Source organism: Dasypus novemcinctus, chromosome 4 (genome assembly GCF_030445035.2).
Source record: "Dasypus novemcinctus isolate mDasNov1 chromosome 4, mDasNov1.1.hap2, whole genome shotgun sequence".
Lineage (NCBI taxonomy): Eukaryota > Metazoa > Chordata > Mammalia > Cingulata > Dasypodidae > Dasypus > Dasypus novemcinctus.
In genome coordinates this window covers 139,332,177-139,357,262 of record NC_080676.1, presented here as the reverse complement: position 1 = coordinate 139,357,262, position 25,086 = coordinate 139,332,177, and positions in this window count along the sequence as shown.

Sequence of the window (25,086 nt, the reverse complement as noted above, 5' to 3'; positions counted from 1 at the left end):
ATCCTTAACTATTACGACATGAAACTAATACAACTTTTCATGTGATAGAGGAAAAGGTTGGGGAAGAAAACAAAGAAATTCATATGCAAACATACTCATAACAAAATAAGGAAGAAAGATTCATGACTATTAGAGTCCTCATTTCTGTAACTGGTTATTTCTGTAACATGGTATGACTAGTGCCCATTCCCACATATCATTTGCTGTGAGAGGGGTTCCATGATCAGAAACAATGCTTTGTGGAATGCCATGGTAGTAGATAAGATGTTTGGTAAGGCCATGGATGGTAGTTTTGGAAGAAATATTGCATGCAAGAAATCAAACCCATATCTGGAGTATGTGTCTATTCCAGTTAAAACAAATTGTTACCCCTTCCATTGTGGAAGTGCTCCAAAGTAGTCAACCTGCAACCAGGTAGCAGGCTTGTCACCTGGAGGAATGGTGCCATATTGGGGGCTGAGTGTGGGTCTCTGCTGCTGGCAGATTGGGCTCTCAGCAGTGACTGTAGCCAAGTCAGCCTTAGTGAGGGGAAGTCCATATTGCTGAGCCCATGCATAACCTCCTTTCCTACCTCCATGGTCACTTTTTTCATGAGCCCATTGGGCAGTGACAAGAGTGGCTGGGCAAAGAGGCGCAGCATTAGCCACAGAGTGGGTTATCTTATCCACTTGATTATTAAAATATTCCTCTGCTGAAATCACTCTCTGGTAAGCATTCACATGGACACAAATAATTACCTGTTTATTTCCCACTCAGAATGGTCTATCCACACACCTCCCTTCCAGACTTGTCTGACATCAATTTTCCAATCTTCCCCCTCCATGTCCCTGACCATCCAGCCAAACAATTGGCAACAGCCCATGAATCAGTGTACAAGTGCATCTCTGACCATTTATTCTCCCAAGAAAAATGAGCAATCAGATGTATTGCTTGATTTCTGCCCACTGGGAAGATTTTCCCTCACCCCCATCCTTCAGGGTTTTCCAGAAAAGGGCTGCAGTGCTGCAGCTGTCCACTTTTGGGTGGGACCTGTATATCATGCAGAACTATCTGTAAATTAGGCCTGAATTTTCTCATACTCAATCAACTGATTGTAAGGGACTCCCTAAGAGGCCAACCTATGGTCTGGGAAAGAGAAGATTACATGGCAGGGGTGGTGACCATTGGAATTTGGTTACTTCCTTATGTCACTTGCTTGTGCCTTCACAACCCACTCAAGTCCTATCATATACACCACTCATATACACCACTTCCACTCTATTATGTAGCACTGCTAAGAACACCCAACTTTATGGTCTAGTGGGTCAGACAATACTCAGCTCATTATAGGCAACTCAGGTCTTATAGTAACTTGATGTCCCATGGCTAAGTGTTCAGTCTCTACTAAGGTTTGGTAGCAGGCCAAATTTTTTTTTCTCAAAAGGAGAACAGTTATCTGAAGAGGGTGGCAGGGATATGCCCCTAAAATCCTAAGTCTCTGCATTGAGATTCTCCTATAGGAGCCTGTCAAAGTCTCCAGAGAGCATTTCTATATGCCACTGAAAATTCCAGCACCATTGGATCTACTGGATCATATGGCCCAAATGGTAGTACCTGGACCCATCACAGAGCCTCCTCTTGTTGTAGTTACCATTCAAAACCAGCAAGTTTTCTGGTCATTCAGTAAATGGGCCAGAGTAGCACATCCAAATGAGGAATGTGTTGTCTTCAAAATCCAAAGAAACCATCTAAGAATTGTGCCTCTTTTTGGTCATAGGAGGGCCAGATGCAACAGTTTATCCTTGACTTTAGACATTTTGACATGTGCCATACCACTGGACACCTAGGAATTTCACAGGTGGAAAGACCCTGTATTTTGTTGACTTTACCTCCCATCCTCTCTCACACATATGCATTATCAATAAGTCCAGAGTCTTTGCTACTTTTTCCTCACTAGGTCCTATCAAAATGATGTCATCAATGTAATGTATCAATGTGATGTCTTGTGGGAAGAAGAAAGGTCAAGTTCCTTGTAGACACTATTATGACATAGGGATTAAGAGTTGGTATACCTCTGAGGCAGGACTGTGACAGTATACTGCTAGCCTTGCCAGCTGAAATAAAACTGTTTCTGGTGGCCCTTCCTAATGGGAATTGAGAGAAAAGTATTTGACAGATTAACAGCTGCATATGAAGAATAAAAGGAAGTGTTGATCTGCTCTAGAAATGATAGCACATCTGGGATAGCAGCTGCAATTGGAGTCACCACCTGGTGACTGTGAAAATCTACTATCATCTTCAAAGATCCATCTGTTTTCTGTACAGGCCTAATAGGACAGTTGAATGGGGATCTGGTGGGAATTACCACCCTGCATCCTTCAAATCCTTGATGGTGGCACTCATCTCTGCAATCCCTCCAGAGATCCAGTATTGCTTTTTGATTTACTAATTTTCTAAGTAGGAGCAGGTGTAGTGGCTTCCATTTGGCCTTTTCAACCATAATAGCCTTCAGTCCATAAGACAGGGATCCAATGTGGGAATTCTGCCAGTTAATGAGTATGTCTATTCCAGGCATGCATTCTGGAGCTTGGGAAATAACCACAGAATGAATCTGGAGACACACTGGACTCACTGTGAGACAGACCTGAAGCTAAAACTCCATTAATCACCTGATTTCCATAAGCCTCTACTCCAACTGTAGACCACAGTGACATTTTGGGTCTCTTGGAATTAATGTCACTTCTGAGTCATTGTCTAATAATCCCTAAAATGTCTGATTATTTCCTTTTCCCCAAATGCACAGTTACTCTGGTAAAAGGCCATAGGTTTCCTTGAGGAAAGGCGGGAAGAATAACAGTAAAAATTTTTGGCAGTTTAATAGGATCCTTCCCCAAGGAGACCTGGCCTTCTCCTTTTTCAAGGGGCTCTGGGTGGGTAAATCTGCTTCAAGTCTGGGAATTAACTAAGGAGACGTGATTCTCTGTGTATGGCCTAGAACTCTTCTGTTTATACAGCTCCAGAAGTAATTTAGCAGACTGCCCATCTATTTCACTTCTAGGTACCCCATGATGTACTAGCCAATGCCATAACTCTATGCAAATCAGACTGTTTTGAGTGCTGCTTTGAGCTTGAGATGCCTTTCATTGCATTAGCCACACCCACTTTGTCTTTGGCAATTAACTACTGCTTCTTGACTTTTACTGTACCGAGTGCTGATCATCCCCATGTTTAAGAATTCTAATTCCATTACAGCCCTCCTTAGAGTAATATCTGGACTACAGAGAAGAGCATCCACAGAGATCTTCAGAGAATATGGAGCTAGTCTTACCAAATTATTCCTCACAGTCCTCAATTATCTGGCTAAGTTAACACATTAGCCTAACCATCATAATTAGACTGTACCATAATAAATAAGGATAAGTATTCATTGGTGAATGAAAACATTCTATCTTTTTTTGTATAATAGCTTTTTGTTTGTTGTTTTCTGTTATATTTTGTATTAATTGTATCATTTCATCAATAAGGAGAGATGATGGAATAATGATGTTGTTAGGATAGATTAATGATAATTATTACTATTTATTGAATGTTCATAAAATGGTTGATCTCATGCTAAATGAATTATATAACTTTTATCTTTTATTTCTCACAGAACTCCCATTTTACAGTTTAAAAAATTGAGGTTTAATGGAGGTAAATTACTTACCCTCAAATCACCTAGGTAGCAAATGGTGCTTTTAGGTACATCACTTAGTGTTCAATCAGGGAATCAGAACTTTATGTGTGATGCATGCACACACACACTAACTTGTTTCAGAGATTTTACCTTATGCAGTAATGTGGAAACTGGTTAAGCAGTATCTGTTAATCTGTTTTCAGTATGTCTGATGCTGGATCTTTAAGTCCACAGGGTGCAGACTGCTGGAAAGGAAGAATAGATACAAAGTGGGTGAGAGCATCCACTCCCTGGTTCTCACAGGCAGAAGTGGTAGCCCATGGAGATACAGTTGTACCTTGGTACTTGATGGCTTTGAAACTCATCAAAGTTTTACTCCATGTTTTTGATGTGAAAATTTTTCCCAGTACTCCTCATTTGTTTGTTACTAAATGCAACAGTAAGAACTTGCCAGTGTCAGTTGCCTCAGGACTCACTGCCCTTTCCAGCAGAACCAAAGTGTCACACGGTAGTCACATAGTATCCTATTGCTCTGTAAATATCCCATTATGACCTTATCTTAGTTTCTGTGGTCATTTTGTGTATTTTGGTTTTTTTTCCCCGTCATGGGTCCTAAGAAAATGAGCAATGACAGCACTGTGCAGAAAAGAAAATTATTTTGCAATACCTTTTTAAAAAAAAAGAAATAATAGGTAAATATGAGAGTGGTATTCACATTACTGATCTTGCTAGGGAATACTGTATGCCTAGAACAAAGTTCTCCACCATCATTAAGAATAAAGAAGTGATTAAAAATAGGCTGACATCACAAAAGGAGTTAAAGCAGCAAAAAAGTGGCATTCCCAAACACTTGTGGAAGTTGAAAAGCTGTTATTAATTTGGGTAAATGAGAAACAGTTAGCAGATGACAGTGTATTGGAAGCCATGGTATGTGAAAACCAAAAGTGTTACATGATAAATTTTGAAAAACAAGCCAGAACCAAATGATAAGAGTTTTGAAATTTTAAGTTCAGCCATGGCTGGTTCGATAATTTTAACAAGAGGATGGGCATCCACAGTGTTGTGAGGCATGTGAGGCAGCGACGACACAACCAATCCAATGTCCACAGAGAAAATGTGGAATGGGTGTGGGAACGGTAGCCATGGGGGCTGCTGGGTGTGGGGAACGGGAGGAAGAGATGAGATGTGGAGGCATTTTCGGGACGTGGAGTTGTCCTGGATAGTGCTTCACAGACAATTACGGGACACTATAGATCCCCCCAGGGCCCACTGGATAGAACGTGAGAGAGGCTGGGCTATGATGTGGACCATTGACTATGGGGTGCAGTGATGCTCAGAGATGAACTTTACCAGGTGCAATGGATGTGTCATGATGATGGGAGAGAGTGTTGCTGTGGGGGGAGTGGGGGGGGGGCGGTGGGGTTGAATGGGACCTCATATTTTTTTTAATGTAAATTAAAAAATAAATAAATAAATAATTAAAAAAAAAAAGGCTGCTGATGAAATTGTCAGTGAATTTCAAGTCTTCATAGAGGTTGAGGGTTTTATTACCCACCAGGTTTTTTTAACTGTGATGAGACCTGAGTTTCTTGGGGGAAAAAAATGCTGAGTAGAACCTATGTCACAAAAGAGGAGAAGGCATTACCAGGCCAGAATTTGTGGCCAGAAGCTGTGACTCAAAGACTCTTCAAAGGGTTTGAGGCTGACCCCAAGCATGCAGATACAGAAGGTAGAGTTGTTCAGGATATTGGATCTTTGGGTGTGGAGGTCGATGCTGCTGAAGTTGAGGCATTAGTGGAGGAACATTGTGAAGAGTTCAGCACTGAGTCACTGCAGGAAGTACTGAAGGAGTAGCAACAAGAGATGGTTGAAGAGATTTCTTCAGGTGAGAAGGAGATAAAGGACGGTGTCACCAGTTCCTTGCAAAAAGAAATGTGTTCAAAATGGGCAGAAGATCAAAACTCTCTGGAGAAGTGCCATCAGGACAAAGTTCTGACAAGTAGAAATATGAATATATTGAATGACCAAACAATTTCACACTTGCAAGGAATTCTGAAAAGAAGACAGAAGCAGTTCTCATTGGATACATTTTTAGTGAAGGTGACAAAGAATGTGTCAGAGCCTGTCATACAAGTTGAAAAAAGGTAGAAAAGAGAAAGAACAGCTGAAGTGTAAGTGCCTGTTGTTCTATTGGAGGGGGAGTCTCCTGCCAAGCAACATGCCCCATGTAACCTCCTCTCCTCACCACTCTTCTCCCACCACCCCACTAGGCCATGGACTTTTCTCAGGACAGAAAAAATGAAGTTTTTTAAATTTTATTTAATCTAAGTATATATTATTTTTTAGAGTTATTTCTCATGTGAAGTAATTATATAAAACCTATCTTTTTACATTTTGCCTTAAAAATGTGCATTGTATTTGGTTTGGGAATGCATTAAATTTATTTACATTATTCCTTATGGGAAATTTGTTTGGTACTCATTGTTTATTTGTATGTGTGCCTCCCAGATTCAATTAACAATGAGTAACAAGGTACCACTGTTGCTCGTTCTGATCTCAGCGGTATGGGTGTTAGTAAAACCTAAAAATCAGCAAGCCAACACACACACCTGATGTAGGAATTAATGAAGCTGAAGGAGGAAAAGGAGAATGTGCAGGATTTACTGGTCTGGCCAGTGCTTTATACAAAGGAAATGATGAGCAGATCAGCCACAGGGATTATGAGCTACACAATGACTGCTGCTTTATTTTCACCTGCTAAGTATCTCAGAGGAAACTCTCTCTCAGCTCATCCAAATGGAAACACACAGGAAGGGAAATAATGGAAATGTTATTTCAGTATAGCCAAGTTGACATATGGCAAAGTCACCACATTAGAATTCAAACTCAGAATTTTCTATTTACAAAATCTTAGTTTCAAGTCCAGGGTTATATCATTTTCTATCATCAGAAGAAACTTAGAGACCTCAGTCTGTAGTTTCTGTAGTTTCTGGGTGTAATTTGAGTAGAGGCTGTTCATGTTTAGGAAGCTGAGCAAAAGGCATTTTCAAGCAAATGATACCTAATCAGAATCAGCAAGTCCAAGCACAGTGCTTAGTAAATTGCCTAGCAAAAGTAGGTACCCAATAGGTAGATGTTAAATAAATGACTGCATTGGGAAGGCGCAGAGTGGAAGGGAGAGGGTGGGTAGGTAATGGAAGTTACCATGTTGATGAAAGCATCTCAAGTGGTGCCTTAAAATAAATTGACCTGGGGAAGCAAAAGAATGCCTGAAAACCAAACATTATGAAGACATAGCTTAAATTCTGATGGTTCAAACTCTCAATTTTTGCATGGGGCATGTGATCCAATGAACAGATGGTCCTTTTTTATTCACAGAAATACTTTCTTTCTATATTTACATTATTAGAAGAGTATTTATAAAGTTCCCTGTCTATTTTGTGTTTTCTGAAAAATGGACTGAAAAATTGTAGACTCCGGTTTCTAACAACATTTGCTTGCACAAATTTATAAAATACTCAGATTTGCCAATATATTATTTGTTTTAATATGCAATAAGCATCAAGAACCCCAGTGATTGTCCTCCTTTAGAGCTATTGCTTTGCTATCAAAGCCAAATTATTTTCTGAAGTATTTTGAATGAATTATTAAAACACAATTATTTTGGCCCATAGTTTCTTAGAAAACATATTCTACAAACAGGACAAGTGTTAAAGATTAAGTTCATATAGAGGTCCTTTTCAGTACAAACAGAAACCAACAATTCTTAAAATTTTATTTTCAATTTTAAATTCATATAGTAGGCTAGTGTATATGATCAATGATCATTAATTACTCTAGCAGAAAAGACCATTAAACATCATTTTGACAGGATTTTCTATCTTTATGAGGCTTAAAAGCAACCTATTTCACATCAAAATTATTTTAAAAATCGGTAGTGATAAGTGATGGATGAAGAGCAGAAATGCATAGCTATGTGAGCTATAGATTTTAATGTATAGTCAAAAAACTATGAGATGTCTCGATTAGAGGTCATGCATGTGAAAGGTGGGAATTAGTCTGCAAAAGGCATAGAGAAGAAAAATGAAAAACTAGTCATTTTTTATCTTAAATACCATACCATCAAGTATTCTTTTCTTTATCCTTTGACGTTTCCTGTTTTTCCATTGATTATTCAGTGTAATTATAACCATGCATTATAACAAGGTCACCTAGGACATAACTAAATATAGTAAGCTTGCATTTTAGTTTTGGAATCACACTCTGAAATGGAAATGAGTGTGGTTACTTAAAAAAAAAATAATTCTCAAACCAATTAACATGTTCCCATTCTTTCCTTTATCATGCAAATTGCCATTTAGGAGCTATGAAAAATTTTACTGCACATCACTTAATGAAATGAAAAGTTCATACCATCTAACTTTAAGATGTAGAAAGATTACCATTATAAATATTTCCAGCAATCTGAATTGTACTTTAAACTTTTCTCCCCAAATGAAACATATAAATCAGTTATTACCAAGGAACCTTATTATATCAAATATATAAATACTCCATTACGAAGAATAATAGCCTAATTACTCATTAAACACACACAAACAACACAATATTAGTTGTTAAACTTCTGGTCCTATTTCATCATTCACCAGGAATTTAGACACACACTTTAAAGACTTTACCACTTAAAACTTTGTCATTATTCTCATTATTCCCAAACTCCGTGAGGGCTGCCTGTCCATATTGGTGCTTACAGTATTCAAGTAATTAAAACATTTTCCACCTGTTGTTGGAATCTTGTCCCCCACAAAGACATGTTAGGGTCCTAACCCCAATCTTGTGAATTTGAACTCATTTTTCAATAGGATCTTTGAAGAATCTATCAAGATGAGGCCAAATGAGTCAAGGTGGTGTTAGTACAATAAGACCCTAGTCCTAAGAAGGAGAGGAAATTTGTACTTTGAATCAGTAGTAGATAAACAGAAAGAGAGATAGCCATCAACAGGGGCAGAGATTGAGTTATGGTTTGCCAGCAATTCATCACCAGAATGCTACATTCTTCAGAGAAAGCATGGCCTTGCCAGCAACTTGATTTTGAAATTCTAGTTTCTAAAACTGTGAGACAATAAAATCTGGTTATTTAAACCAACCAGTCTGTTGAATTTGTTATAGCAAACCTAGCAAACAATCACATATTGTTAAATCTTATCACCAAGAATGTTACAGACTCTAAAATCTCACTTCACTTCCTCCACAGTATAAATCCCATGGTCAACAACTTGAACTTCTACCACCATGATCATTTGTTCTTTGGGTTACTTTCTACTGCCTACATCTTAACCATTCCCTATCTTCTTCATGATCCATTTCCCATTTCATGCATCTCTTCATTCTGTACACAATATTGAATTTTGCTGGAGAAAAAAATGTCATATATTGAACAAACTGTCATCTCCTCGAATACATTGTTGTTAAGTATTGCCAAATCCAATGATTGCATGTCTCATTTTTTTTTCTTATTTTATCTCTCAGCAGCACTCCATATGGTTGACCTTTCTTCTTATCTTGAAGTATTTTGTTGTATGTCCATGGCAGACACTTTCTAGGTGTTCTTTCTATAACGCTGACTGTTCCTCCTCAACTACATTTTTTTGGTCCTCTTCCATTATTCTGCCTCTGAATAGTAGAGATATCAGTAAGCCATTTGATGTATTTCTTGGTTTTCTTCTATCTCCATTGTTAAGTGTTCTCATTTATTTCCATGGCTTCAGATGCAATTCCAGTGCCCGTGATTCCTGTAGAAGGAAATATCATTCCCAATTATTCACTGACCTTCTTTCACCTCCAAAAAGAAAAAAAAATCAAGATTATCTGTGGCTTTCTTTGGCCAATAGAAGATGAGCATAAGTGACAGATGCTTTAATAGCCATCATGTGTTTCTCCAATCATTTTGTAAATTCTTCTTTAACATGAGAATATATTGCCCCAGACACAGATGTTTTTTCAACATGGGTTAAAACTTAAGAAGACATGACAGAATCAAGCACATCTTCAGCTGACATGTAATTGAACAAGAAATACACTTTTGTATTTGCTTGGCACTGAGATTGGAAGGTTGTTTGTTCTCACAATATAATTTTCCTAAGCTGATTGATACATATTCCAAATCTATAGGTCTCATCTTGAATTCTCTCCAAATTCTAGAATCATATATGCAACTACACACACACCTACACACACCCACACCTACTCCTCCCCCACATACTTTGTTACTTCAGAAATAAATTCAAAAACCTCTTTATTTCTCTCAGTTTTTCATATCTCACTAAACCATAGGACTTTGTTTGGTTATTTTCTGCTTGCATTTCCTGCACTATATTGAATTCTCCAAGGGAGAAGGGATTGTACCCTACTTATTCACCCATAACTCACTGGAGCCTAGAGTAGGTTTTGGAAAATAGTAGGGATTTGATCATAATATTTTGAAAGGATGAAGATAAAAATGAGTGAAGAATATATTTGTTATAATAATTGTACTGTCAATATCGCTATTTAATGCTGTTACTCATTCTTTATGGATTCTCTCAAGAATAATTTTGAATCAACAGAACACAATTTCAGATGTTCGATAAATATCATTTTCCTTAATTTATAAAAATAATCTATATTTTTAAAAATCTCAACTCCTCCAATTTAGTATGCCTTAAATCTTTGTCCTGTGTCTAAAGTAGATGAATATATGCAGTATAAGTTGTTCGGGAGGCATGGTTATTTGGTCACAGTTTTTTCACATTCTGCCTTTCAAGCACCTTCAGAAAAGTCCCTATTTCATCTGACCTTTGGATATAAGCCAATGTCAGTCTCTGAAGCATCCTTTAACTCCTGCCATTAAAGTCTCTCTTTCCCTCCCCCTTCTCCATTCCCTTTCTTCTTCCCTCTCTGTCTCTCTGCTCTGCTTTCACTCTCTTATAGTTTTGAGGCATTCTATACTGTGGAAAATTCAGGGAAATTATCTTAGCCCTTGTATCTACCCAAATCTTACTTTTCTTTATATGGAAAATAATTCTCTTCCTTTTCAAGCCACACTAGAACGTGAAACAATTCTATGGCATTTTTCCAAGACCCTCTAGCTTTAGGAAAACCCGTCACTGATTTCTATTCTATTTATCCAAGCTATGCTCGTACAAGCCAGACCTTTGGAATCATGCCATTTTCTGGGCTGTATTTAGAAATAAGGAGCATGTCTGCTCTGAAGGTCAGTTTTTTTATAATTAGGTGAGTTTCAGTCTGTGGTGGTTTAAAGCTGTATGCATTCCAGAAAAACATGTTCTTAAACCTAATCCATTCACGTGGGTGTGACCTATTTTATGTAAGAACTTTTGATGAGGTTTTTTTTTCAAGGTAAAGTGTAGCACACATCAGTCAGGATGGGTCTTACTCCTATTACTGGAATCCTTCATACAGAGAAAGCCACAAGAAGCAAGAAGTTGAACATCAATGGAACATGGAAGGGAAGGGAGAGACCAGGAGATGCTGCAATGTGCCTTGCCATGAGACAAACTAAAGATCAGGTGTCATTGGCAGCCAGCCCCAGAATTCCACAGTCTTGAAGAAGAAAATATCACCTTGATGATGCATTGATTGGGATTTTATTCCAGCTTCAAACAATCGGTTTTCTGTGACTTTTGTGACTATGGTTTAAAACACCCCATTTAACGGTATTTGTTAGAGCAACCTATTAAAGTAAAACACAGTCATTCCTTTTCAGACTCAGCCCTATGATACAAGTCCTGCTTAGGGAAAATCATCCTTTACTATCCCTTACATTTTACCTACATCTTTCCCTTTCCTCTCTTAATCCAGGGGCAACGCAATTTCTCTCTTTCAATGTTCCCTACAATTGTGAATGCATAGCAGTTGGACACAAATCACCAAACATTTGTAGACTTAGTCTGTATGAACATATCAAAGGTGAAAATCAAGGTCAAATAAAGAAAATTTCCTGAATAGACTGCTAAGTCTCTAATCAGTGCAGTCACTCCAAATGATAGGACAGGTTTATTATCTCTTAGCACATTACATATTCTATTTAAGTGATATCCAGTATTAAGTCTTTCTGTAAACTTATGTTTTTAGTTATGCATGTTGGAAAATACAGACATTATTAGTGTTCTCAGAGTGCAATACCTGACTCACCAGCAGCATAATCACTTGGATGCATGTTAAGACTACAAACATCTAACTCACAGTCCAGAACCACTTAAAAATCACTGGGATTAAGGATCAAAGGGGTATGATTTTTCTGCACCTTAATAATAGATTGAAAAATGAAACAGCATAAAATGTAAATAAGAAAACATGCTTTTAAAAATTTAAATGATGCAACCAACCCACTAAAAATTACAGATGGTCTTAAAGTTGTTATGATTTTGTAGGAATAATCCTATTATGTCATTTACTTTACCTTAGACCAATAACTTGTCCTAGCAAAAATGATAACCATGTTTGAAGAATTCAACCTATGATCTCAGATTACAAATACATAGTAAGTCCTTCCAGAATTATAGCAGATATTTGAGTTAATAACAAATTGCTGCTGTTCCAAGGAATTTGGAAATTTTAGACACTATTGAGTATGTCTGAATAACTGAATTAATCCAATATGAGAGTTCCCATTATTAGCCTACCTGATAAGTTTCAAGACCCAGACCTTGGCTTTTTTCCCAGGACTCCATATTTTAGGAAGAGATTTTTAGTTTATGAACTTGTTCTAAACAAGTCTATGTCTGAAGTAACCCTAAAGTAGTTAAACACTTACTCTTTTGAAGTAATTAGGTTAATAGATCTATGGAGTTTTGTTAAATGCTCAATATTTCTTAAATGCAATTTTGCATGATTTCTAGGCAAGAAGATACTTTTTTGTATTCTATACACTAAGGAAACTCTTTATATGTACAGTTACATACATATAACATATTCGTGTATATATACACTTATATAATTTCAGTTAATTTATCTCTAATTCAATTATAAATATTTTATTTATGCCTTGTAAACATAGTATTAGTCAAGATATTGTTAAAGAATGCTGCTTATCGGAATAAAATGCTAATTCAATTATTTATGTTTTTTAAATCAATGGAAAACAGATACATTCATAAGCTCTACACAATTTTCATTAAGCATGTTTTATTTCTGGAATTGTTCTAAACACTGGTGAAACTCAGACAAAAGACTTTGAGTACAATGACATTAGGGTAATTGTGAAAATGCTTATTGAGCTCTGCAATATTATTTAGTCCTATATTATTGTTAATCTAAAGCCAACTGAGACTTCCTGCTTAGAGATCTCAGACCTGTCACTAAATATTAAACCTCTCTGTCTCAATTTCTTAAAATACTTGGTTTTAGGACAAAATGCGTTATTTCTGTAACAGTTAATGCCCACTAAATGGTAACTATTATAAGAGCTTAGAATTTGTTTTTAGTTATAGTTTTTATATGACCTAATGAACCTATTTTATAATATGAACCTTTCCAACTTTGATATTTTATATATACATATATATCAAAGTCTTATTTGAGCTTGAATTTCAATGACTATGTTCTCATTTGATATAATAAGAAACCAAACTGGAAAAAGCTGTGAAGATATATATCCCTTACCCTCCAAAGAGAGTCTCATATACAGCTGGAACAACCATATTTTGTGAGGACACAACAATCTTCTAATAGTTTAAATATAAGTTTCTTTTAAAATTATTCAGGTATTTTAAAACAACTTATGAAACCACCTTAGTTTGGTGTTTTTCCTCATTTTACGAGTGAATGCTCTGTCAAATAACATCTTTTATAGCGTATATTGACTCAAATCTTCACAGCTGTGGTTCTGACAGAGCCGACAGGCACAGTAGGGTGTTCAAGTTCTATCTGAGGTACATGTTCAGGTTAAAAAAATCTAAAAGTCAGATTTTGACTAGCATCCATTCTCAAGTAACAGTGTACTATAATAAATTAGAACATGGAAGAAGAACTTTGGAGTCTCAACCAATCTATTAACCACATTAAAAGGATTAAATTTTAATATCAGGTAACAAGGAGGAAAAAATGACATTTAGCTGTAAATGTGTGTGAAATATAGCAATGTGTATTGTAACATGAATAAAATAAGCTTAAAAATATGATGTGGACTTATAATTTGGTAATTTGTGACAATGTAAATTCAATTATTTTTAAAAATTTTCCTCAGGCTCTTTCAGCTAACTTCTAATTTTCCAGTCATATTGCTTACCCAAATTCTAATGTCTGATTATGCTTCTAAATCTATAGGTCAATATAATTACCTCATCCATTCATTACATGGGATAAAGACAGTACAGTTAAAATGCCAAATAATCAAGGCTATCCGAATGAGAAACATTTTCAATTGTACTTTTCGTTTCCCTGAAGAGACATGAACACATTATTTTCTGCATGCATGAAATGTTTTATATTAAGCTTCTGAAAATAAAAATCTCAAAAACTATTTCAAATTGCAAAGTACTTTGTGTTTGTGACCTTGGACAAATCACCTAATCTTTTGGGGCTTCAGTTTCCCCATCCCTAAAGTGATAATTATGAACCAAATCATTCCCTCAGTAAGTTAATCACTGAGGAGCTTTATTAAATCCAAAAATAATCAATATTTTTAAAGTAGGAAAGTAATTTAGCAATATTAAGCAAATTAATGGGATTTTATCAATTCCAACATTAGATTGACACAGAAAGCCAAAAATATAAATGAAAAGAGTATTACAGTATACAGGTAAAGCCACAATTCAGTGACATCATATTTCACCCTCATACACTTTGAGCAAGTTCTCTTTCATCTGCTTCAGAAGCTGTATGTCCCTGGAACAGGATATGATTCATAAGCAAGGAAGAGGCAAAAAGGAGAGAATCTGGATCCCAATATAATTATTGTGCAGGACTTTTCACCAGCAACATTATGCCCAAAATGGAGAGTAGGAATGAGGAAAAAAAGTCAATTAACATTTTATATGCTACACAAATGAAATCTATGCACAGTAAATTAAATGTGATCTTTGAATTGTCAGTGCATCCAAAATAAAAGCAATTATCTAGAAATCCCAAAGTTTACAGAGAATCAGAACATTCATATCTAAATTTTATAGCATAGATAGTATACAATCTTTTAAAAATATGGAGTGTTTAATACATAGCAGGCCTTTGAGATAGATCAGTGAACAAAACAATAAATATCCTAGACATCGTAAGGAAATATATTCTATCAAAGGAGTTCGATAGTAAGAATAGTTACAGTAAGTAAATGACACAATATTTTTAAAGGGAATAAGTAAATGGGGAAATTTAAGAAAAGAGAAGGGTCAGGGTAAAGAAGATGGAGAATGCCCGTGTCAGCTATTAATACTTTCCAGCCACATTCAGCACAGGCATGGATTAGGCAGGCCGTTAAATTTAAAATAAATAAGTAAGTGGAACCAAGGGAGAAAAAGATATCTGGGGCTATAGCAAGGGAATGATTACAGGGACTCAATGTTGAATTAATCTTGATTAAGCAAGGGAGAGAAAACATCAAGGGAAGGAATAGCAGTTGAAAATATATGAAAAGAAGGCTTTGGTGGGTCAAGAGATGGCGTAAATGAGGAAGTAAAAGAAATTGCATTAATTCTAAACCTGGGTACTTACACTGATATGGTGGTAGAGTGGGAGGCATAAAATGAAGATTATGGAGAAGTTGAAGAAATCAGTAAAGTCTGGCACCTGACCATAATAAATGTTCTTGATAAAGAAAGTAAAACTGTTGGCATTCCTATGGAAACATAAGTCAATAATTAAAAATACTACAGTAAAATCATTGGGCTTTTTTTTTCACTAGCAAAAATGCAATTTTTAAGATCATATGAATTGGAATCATATGAAATTGAAATGGCAGGAATGCATGCTTATTTAATATTGTATTTACAATTTAATACCCATAATTGGGGAGACAATTGAAAGTTTGCATTAATTCCTCTTATAGTATTGGTTAATTTGCTCATCACATCAGAACTTTCAAATAAATAATTCAGACCTTGTTTTCCTGATGTGTAAACAAAAGCACAGAGAAATGAAATGATTTGTGGGTAGACAGAAGATTCAGGACTCAGGATCAGAGACTTTCTCATGCCAGTACCTTCTGGTACAAATCATAAGTCTTCCCTGGTAGACATGTTCTGTCACAATTCATTGTATTACTTTGTGCTTAGAGCAACAGATAGGAAAATTTAATTGCAATGTCAAATAATCAGAATTGTCCTATTCAAGTTATTTAAACTATTAGTTACATTATAATTTTATATAAGCTTATCCTGATATTTAATATATAGAGTCCAGTAAAAAACAATTAAGTTAGAAAATTGTCAACTTGAGGAAGTAAAATTCTGAATCTCCTTTACTTTGTTATTTTGGAGAAAGGAATGGGGACTCACATAATGCCTTGAGGTTGACTTTTCATTGATTGCATTTTTGCCAATCTTCTTAGCAAACAGCAATTTTTCTCAGAGTAAAGATGTCAGTGATTGTTTTCCTAACAGATGGACTAGTGTCCAACTTCATGCAATCCTGAGTCTTCCCTGAATATAATGCAATATATCATTTTACAATTTTACTATGATGACAATCGTTCACTGTCACTTTTTCACTTCGTAATGTACTAAATAGAGGTGAAACTATTTTATTTCCTAACCTATGGTGGGTTTACTTTAAAAGAATAAAGATTAATATTAGACTTTCTGATTGAAATTCAATTTAACCTCAGTGACCTATTTGGAAGCATACTAAACTCGTCAGTTAGAATTTATCTAAGTAAATATTTTTATTCAGCACAATAATTTTAAAAGAACAAAAACATTCTTTTTAGTGCATTTCAAAAACATACTAAAATCTTCAGTGACAGGGTTAAAATTTCAGGGCATTCAATCTATCTTTTGAATATGCATTGTCAGACAAGTCCTAGATAACACCAAAATATGTTTCTCTAACAGTAAATCATCATCATGATTGCCATTATTGATCTGTAGAGTCAGTAAACGAATCTATCCATGAGACTCAATACCATCTATCTTGATATTATATAGCCCCATCCTCTTGCCTAAACCCATTAAACTGTCATCCATGGGTTTACATCATTTTTATTTGAGAGCTTTAGTGAATCTTTGCACTTTACTTGTTTTCTAAAACACTTATAAGATCAAACTATCTCATCAGGAAAAAAATTTTTTTCATGTTAATATCTGTTGTTTCCTGTTACATCTGTTACCAGGAATGGAGGACATCAAAACTTTAAATAAGAAGAAACCATCAGCAATGAACGTAACATAATATACATGTTGATTTTCATTTGTGTATATATGCTGATATGAATGCATAATATCATGCAAATATATATCTGATAGTTGACAGGGCATATTAAGTTACAATGTCTGCCTTGGTATGCATTGAGTATCACTTAAGTAAAGGTAAATATATTTAAATACTGTTAGGTATTTCTCCCAATAAATTTAATGGTAAAAAGAAACATGTAGCTTACATACTATATATATTTTTAAAAATCTGCCTATAGTTAATTTGAAAGTGTTTTGGACTATGAAATTTGGATCTTCCCTTACTTTCATTGCTAAAGATGTTCAGAGATTCATTAACGGATTTCTTTGTGTCCATGTAGGTCTTTACAATGCATGCAAAAGACTGGATTTATGTGCATTTCTGCTAACTTTTAAGGAAAGATCAATGGCTTTCCATAGATTCTCTGGAGGTCCCATGACTCATAAGTTATTGAGATTCAGGATTAGAAAACAGATTTTTTTAAATTTAAAAAATAATTACAAAAGTCAATTTGCTGAAAATCAAAATATGACATTTTGTACTTATTTTACACTTAGAACATTGAAAGTAAGCATTAAATATTTGTTCAATATAAAAACGACATGCAAAGTCACAATGTATATTGCCTAGAGCTCAACGCATGGAATTTGTTAGAAGCTTTCAAGAAAAGTAAGTACAGGGAAACGGACTTTGGCCCAGTGGTTAGGGCGTCCGTCTACCACATGGGAGGCCCGCGGTTCAAGCCCCGGGCCTCCTTGACCCGTGTGGAGCTGGCCCATGCGCAGTGCTGATGCGCGCAAGGAGTGCTGTGCCACGCAAGGGTGTCCCCCGCGTAGGGGAGCCCCACGCGCAAGGAGTGCACCCGTAAGGAGAGCCGCCCAGCGCGAAGGAGGGAGCAGCCTGCCCAGCAATGGCGCCGCCCACACTTCCCGTGCCACTGACGACAACAGAAGCGGACAAAGAAACAACACGCAGCAAAAAGACACAGAAAACAGACAACTGGGGGAGGGGAGGGGAATTAAATAAAAAAAAAAAAAAAAAAAAAAAAAAAAAAAAGAAAGTACATATTGCACACAAAGAAGCAGAAATTTATGTAAAATTTGGTGTAATATATATGTCTTTTGACTTATGAGTAACTTTTATAATTTTGCCTATATTTTCTGTACTCCATGATCACAAATTACATTTCATAGTGATAAAAGTATAAATAACACTGGTACAATATAATATATATGTCAATTATAGTTCACAGGTCTTTAAACTTTGAATTTTTAAATTCATGGAAGGTTTAGGCAATTGAACATTCTCTTTCTAACCATCCATCTGAATTGGAATGTAAGAAATACTTCAGCTAAATGAAAATAATTTCCAATTTTTGTTACTGTGTCTATATCTTTGGAGAAAAATCAAAAGACAGAAAAGATAACCAACTTTTCTTAACTTGATAATAACTCTACTGTTCAATCAGAGGGAAAACAACATCTCTTCTGCATATTCTTGAAAAATTGCATGCTGTTTCTCAAAACCATTGAGAACCAAAAAGCAACATTTTAAACTAGTATTTCGCCTTTTTTAGAAAAATATGAGCATCTGTATTATAAACAGTGATAAATATTGTCACCATTCTTGAAAGGACCAGCAAAAGAATAGCTAAAGAAAGTAAAAACATACACGGTCACCTTTACATTTTAAACTCTGAACTTTAATAATGAGGATTAAAATAATATGTGGTACTAACTATACACGTAAATGCTTTTGACATTCATATTATGAACATAGTATGCATTAGATTCTAAGCATTAGAGATGGAAAATGGTAAGCCCATCTATGGTCCTTATCTACTATAACTATATAACTATAACTTTCTGATGTATCACATAATTAAAAGACAACTGTAAAACAATATGGTCACTGCAGTGATAGATATGCACAGGGGAGTATGGTAACATATAAAATGACACCTTTTTCCAGGGATCCTGGGTACAGAAAAGCTTTTTTTGGAGAAAGTGACTGCAGGATTGCAATATCATTAGTCATATATTGGTCTGTAATGTCCTTGATTACAGACCCATCATCTTATATAACAGATATCACACACATCACATACTAGACTGCATCCTGAAGATTGGGTGCTTTTAAACATTAGATAGTGAATGTATTAATAATTAAGACATATATTCTACATTTCATCATTTTCTACCTTAAAATTTAACTTATATTTTCTAGAAACTGGATTTATCTTAAGCGTATTTTGAACAGAATTTGAACATTAATGAGGAAGTATATATCTTCATTTTTATGATTTCTAAGACATTGTCCATTGATGACTTTTCGAGCCATGATGAATTTTGCAATCATAGGCACAATTGTAGGCACAAAAGTATTCTCTCACATTCTGTCTTCTCTCTCTCAACAGATTGATAAATAGAAAGATAGGAATATATTGTGATAGTTAAGTTCATGTGTCAGCTTAGCTGGGTTATGGTGTCCAATTGTTTGGTTAAGCAACACTGGCCTGAGTGTTACTGTGAGGATATTTTATGGATTTAAATAATTTGCCAGCTAATTGCATCTACGGCTAATTACATCTATAGAACAAGCCTTCAGTAATGAGAAAAACCTCATCCAATCATTTGAAGACTGTAAAGGGAGAACTGAAGATTTCAGCAAGCAGAAAGATTTCTCTCTCTACTTCATTCAGTCAACTTTTGGGGAATTCATTGAAACCTTCACTGACGTTTGTGTAGGGAAAGTGACATGCACACCTAACAACCATTTCCTAGCCCTCACCTACCCCTTTTTTTTCTATTGTGTGCAGTTGTTTCAATAGGTTTTCATTCTGCAGTCCAGGGAAATGTTAGTTCTAATGGTATGGCTTGATGACACCTTATATTCCAAGACTGGTTCAAATAGTTTCACCTGTTCACTAACGTAGGAATTCAGTGGCAGGGCTCCTCTACCCCTTGTTTGTATAAATACCCCACATGCAGATAGTATAGATTTTTCTATCCTCTCTGTCATGAAGTGGGACAGGCAGGACTGCTGTATCCACTGACCATGACTTGAGCAGTTGACCTTCCTGAGAGAGTGGCCATGATGGGATTTCATCCCCTACACTTTTGTACCTTTTGTGCTGTGTAAGTAATCAAGCAGTCTTTTAATGAAAATTTCTTTTTGTACCTGAGCCTATGTTCCCAGGACATATCTTACTGCCAATTGCACCACAATTCCTATCTTGCAGTCTGTCCTATGGAATTCAGACTAGCTAATACCCATGGTTGCATGAGCCAGTTCCCTGGAGAATCCTAGTTATTATATATATATATATATATATATGCACATAATTAACTAATTATTTGTGTATCTAAAAATATAGATATACAGAAAGTGATGAGGAAACAGGTAATGAAAACATGTATAAACAATACAGTAAGATATAGAATGTTGAAAGAGGTCTCAAGTTATTTTTCAAGATAGATATATTTTCTATGTTCAGAACATATTTGAAGACATAGTTGAAGAGTTTTAATTTTAGTATGTAAGTAATTTGCTTTTAAATTTCACATAACAATTTTAAATGACTTTGCTATATGGAATCTCCCATTTCATACTTTATATTTTCAAGAAATAAAAGCATTTACTGAACCTGAGCTGAACACATTTTCCAAATTAAAGATTTAAATAGGAATAAGAAATGTGCCTAAAACATGTGAAATCTGAAAAAATGTTTTCTGTTTGAGAAGTGTCTGGGATATCCCCAGAGAGATAGGTACTTTTTCTGGGTCTTAAAAAAAAAGCAAAGTTATGTTAGCCTCCCTACCAAAATTATTAAGTTCCTCCAGATTTAAAATAAAAGAGCAATATGTGCAATGGCACATGAGTGTGAAAGAACTCAGTGCACATGCCACCGAGAAAGGTTGTACTTTGTATGAGAAGGCAGAACTATCAAATAAAAGCAAATTTAAGACTTAGACAATAGAAACCATTTATTTATCAGAAGGAGAGAATTTGCAAATTGGGGACATACTATGTTGAGACAAAAGTGCTCCGTTTTCCCTGAGAAAGTGATAGCTCATATTGTAAATGCAGTGGGGTTTGCAAAAAGAAAAATATGAATGGTAAAGCAAAAAATACAAGAAAAGCAAGCATTATAAGAAGATGGACTGCTAACTACAGAACTTATTCATCCCAACAAAAGTCTTAGTTTCATGGAATTCAAGACCCAGGTTCTAAGAATGTTAAAATGTCCTATCAGTTGTACAGACTCAGAGAATTTGGGTGATTTCAATATATACAGATAAATTGGCCTTTGCTTTAGACATATAGAGAGACAAGTGGTCTCCAATCACTTTCCAATACATTTGACAGGACTAGAGGGTGACAGAAGTCAAGAAAGGGAGATGAGGTCAGGTTGGGAATGGCTCTATGTGCCTTAAGGAATTCAAACTTTTTTGCTGTAGTTAGAGGAGAGCTATTGGAGGATTTATGATGAGATTTGTGTTTTGCAAAGCCTAGGATTCAGTATGAGGATGACTCAACGCAGGAGAAATTAGAGACAACAATAATTTTTGTAAAGATTGATGATGGAGCAGCTAGCTGTCCTAGTACAACCTTTCTCATTTTCAAACATCAAAATAAGTGAAGGCTTACATAGCCTCATTCAATTGTATACAAGGTGTGGGGTGATAGAGACAGAACACTCTGAGAGTATGCAATACAGGGATACATTGACTGCAGAGAAACTGACAACAATAATAAAACTGACTAAAATCCAACAGTGCTCAACAATGTCAGAAAAAAACTTTTTCAAGTCTAAATTGCAGCAGTTAATATTTGGTTTTAATAATATATCTGTGTCTTAGTTTGTTGGAGCTGTTATCACAAATGCCACATAATGGGTAGGCTTAAACAATGGGAATTCATTGGCTCATGGTTTTGAGTTTAGAAGTCCAATACCTAGATATTGGAAAGGCTTGCTTTTCCCCCTAAGACTGTAGAGTTCTGGTGCTGGCTGCTTGTAGTCCTTCGGATTCCTTGGCTTTTCCATCACATGGTAATATTCTCTCCTTTCTTGCTTCTGTGACTTCTAGACTAACTTCATAAGGTCTTGAGTAATCTGGATTAAGGCCTACCCTCCTTCAGTAACTAAAAATAGTATCTTCCAAAGAACCTATTTACAATAGTTTCACACAGACAGGGATGCAGAGTAAAATTAAGAACATGTGTTTGCTGGCTAACATAATTCAACCTATCACAATCTGTAAGCTTTGATTTATTACACTTTATTGTCTTTTAATAAACATTATATTCTATGTGGAACTTAATACAGAGAATTCTTAGTTATATAATCAGTTGGGCAAAAAACTGAAACTCAGCAACATGTTTGTCCTCAGAGTAGTTTCATAAGAAGTCATAATTGTTTGACCTTCTTTCATTTTCTGTCTGCAGTCCTAAAAGTATTATATATTCCTATATGCAAGTGCTGCATGCAATTTTCCTTTATGAGTTATGATTTTTTAAAATAATGTGAAGTTTTAAATGAAGTTAATCACAAGCAAAATACATTCAAAAATAGTTCAAATCAGCTCTGAGTAATATACAGTAAAACACCAAGCTTAGAAATAATTCTTTGAAAATTGGTGCATAGAAATTATAGAATACGTTATCAGTTACGCAACAACTACAGAAGTGAAATAGACCCTACCAAAGAAAAATAGAACTAAATATCAAAAGTCACCCAGAGAACTGAAAAAAATGTTGACCTTAAGTTGCCAAAGATATGAAATGTGCAATTTTTATTGCCTTTTTTTCATCAAGAAATGGTCATACCAAATTAGTAAATCAAATAATGTCAGTTTGCTATCATTTGATATTTTCTATAATTTTTCAGATAAGAAAAATAATTTCAGATAGTTTTACAAAATATACTGGAAATTCATATTGTATTTTCTGCTGAAAGTATTTTAATGAAAAACTTGGGAGAGTAAAAAAGAAAACATTACAATAGATTTCCATAGAGGATTTTTATCATTGTCTGCCAAAACTATTTCTATTTAAGAATTTTCTTAACAACTTTTCTTCATAATTATTATATCTATTACATTATGTAAAATAAAGTTTTCAAAATTGAAATTACGAAGAAATATTCTTTGACAAAGTAGGAGAGAAAAGAGATTGCCACTTATGGCAATTATAGCTATTGATGATGAAGGAGATCATTATTGATGAAATCATTGATAAATTTCCTAAGTCAATGCTTAAAAACAAAATTGTAGTATTTATTAATGTAGCAAATCAATATATTGGTATGTGTTTTCCTTTTTGAAAAAATTATACTAATGCAAATAAAGAGTAGGCATACATTATTTTCCCTTTTATTCAACAATTTTATTTTTTAATTTTTCTGTCATTTTATATATATGAAGCTAAATGAATTAATATTTTCACTCTTTGAATTTTTCTGGCCTTAGTTCTCCTTGTTTCATAATATTTTTATTCCTGAAAATAATTATGTCATATCGCCAAGGTGGATGTTAAAGAAAAAAACGACCATCATCCATCTGCATGTCAAACAAGCTAAGCTGTGCTCATTAGAACACCAAACACCTCTTTTATTTTATTTTATTTTATTTTATTTTTTTTCTGCTGACAACCAAACACCTCTTTTAAATCTAATCTCGTGCAAAAATCTAGGAAAGTATACATAGATTCTATAGAAAGTTCACCTTACAGGTAGGGTACTAGAGGATACTAATGAACTATCATAAATTTTGTTAGATATGATAATGGCATTGTGATTATGTAAGAATATGTCTGAATTTTTATGTCATATACTAAATGAAAAGGTATGAAGTCTGAGATATGCTTTGAAATATTTCATCTCTGAAAAAAGAAGAGTAGAAGGTGGAAATTTACAAGGGATAAAGCACGTTTAGAAAATGTTGATTATTTTATAATCTGAATGATTGATGTTTTGGGGGTTTATTATCCTAGGCTTTTCTGTAGTTGGTGAATTCTTGAAAGTTTTCATAAAAACAAAGTAATCATCTTGAACTATAGGCTTAAACTGACACACTATGATTTCTGAAAGGGGGAAACTTCCGCCTTGACTAAATAAAAGAGAAATGGGTGTGCCATATTTGTCTCAAAGACTCAGTGTCTACAGCAACTTGAAAGCTCTGTAGTTATCCTTCTACAATAGAGATACTAACTTTGTCAAAAGACATATTATTTTCTTTCTCTCCCAGTATCAATCATCAGAGTTTTAAATTTCCTTTGGCTGTTCCAGCAAATACTATACAATGGGCTTGGTTAAATAATGGGGATTTGTTAGCTCAGGATTTTTAGACTGGGAACAAAGCCTAAATCAAGGCATCATCAAGGTGGTGCTTTCTTTCCAAAGACTAGTGTTCTGGGGCTGGCTGGCAATAATTTTTTGTCCTTGGTCTTTATGTTACATGGTAATGCACACAGTAGCTTCTTCTAGTCTCTCTTTCCTCTTCCAGTTTCCATCAATATTCAGCTATTGGGTGCTCCCTCTGTGGTTTTCTCTCTCTGCCTGAATTTCATTTTGATAATAAAAGGATTATAGTAGTAGGAATAAGACCCATACTGATTGAGGTAGACCATATTGTAACTGAAACAACTTCACCAAAAAATCCTTACAATGAGTTCACATGGACAGTAATGGATTAAGTTTAAGGACATGTTTTTCTGGTACATACAGCTCCAAATCACTACAATCAATAGATCTTTTTCTGCCTCCTATAAGAAGTCATAACTTCCCAACATTAGTTGGTATGAAAGTAGAAGAAATACCATAAGGTGTTCACAAAAAGTAAAAGGTCAAAAAAGTTCTTGTTACAATCACTGCTGGGAATTATAAGTTAGTTTATTCATCAATTCAGAGATGCAATGAATTTATCAATTCCACAGTGGGAATAAAAGAAAAATCTATCCCAGTGTGGTAATACCTCATATAAAATAACGATAATAGATTCAGGTTATTACTTTTTATATACCAGGAATTCTTTTGGTCAATTTATGCA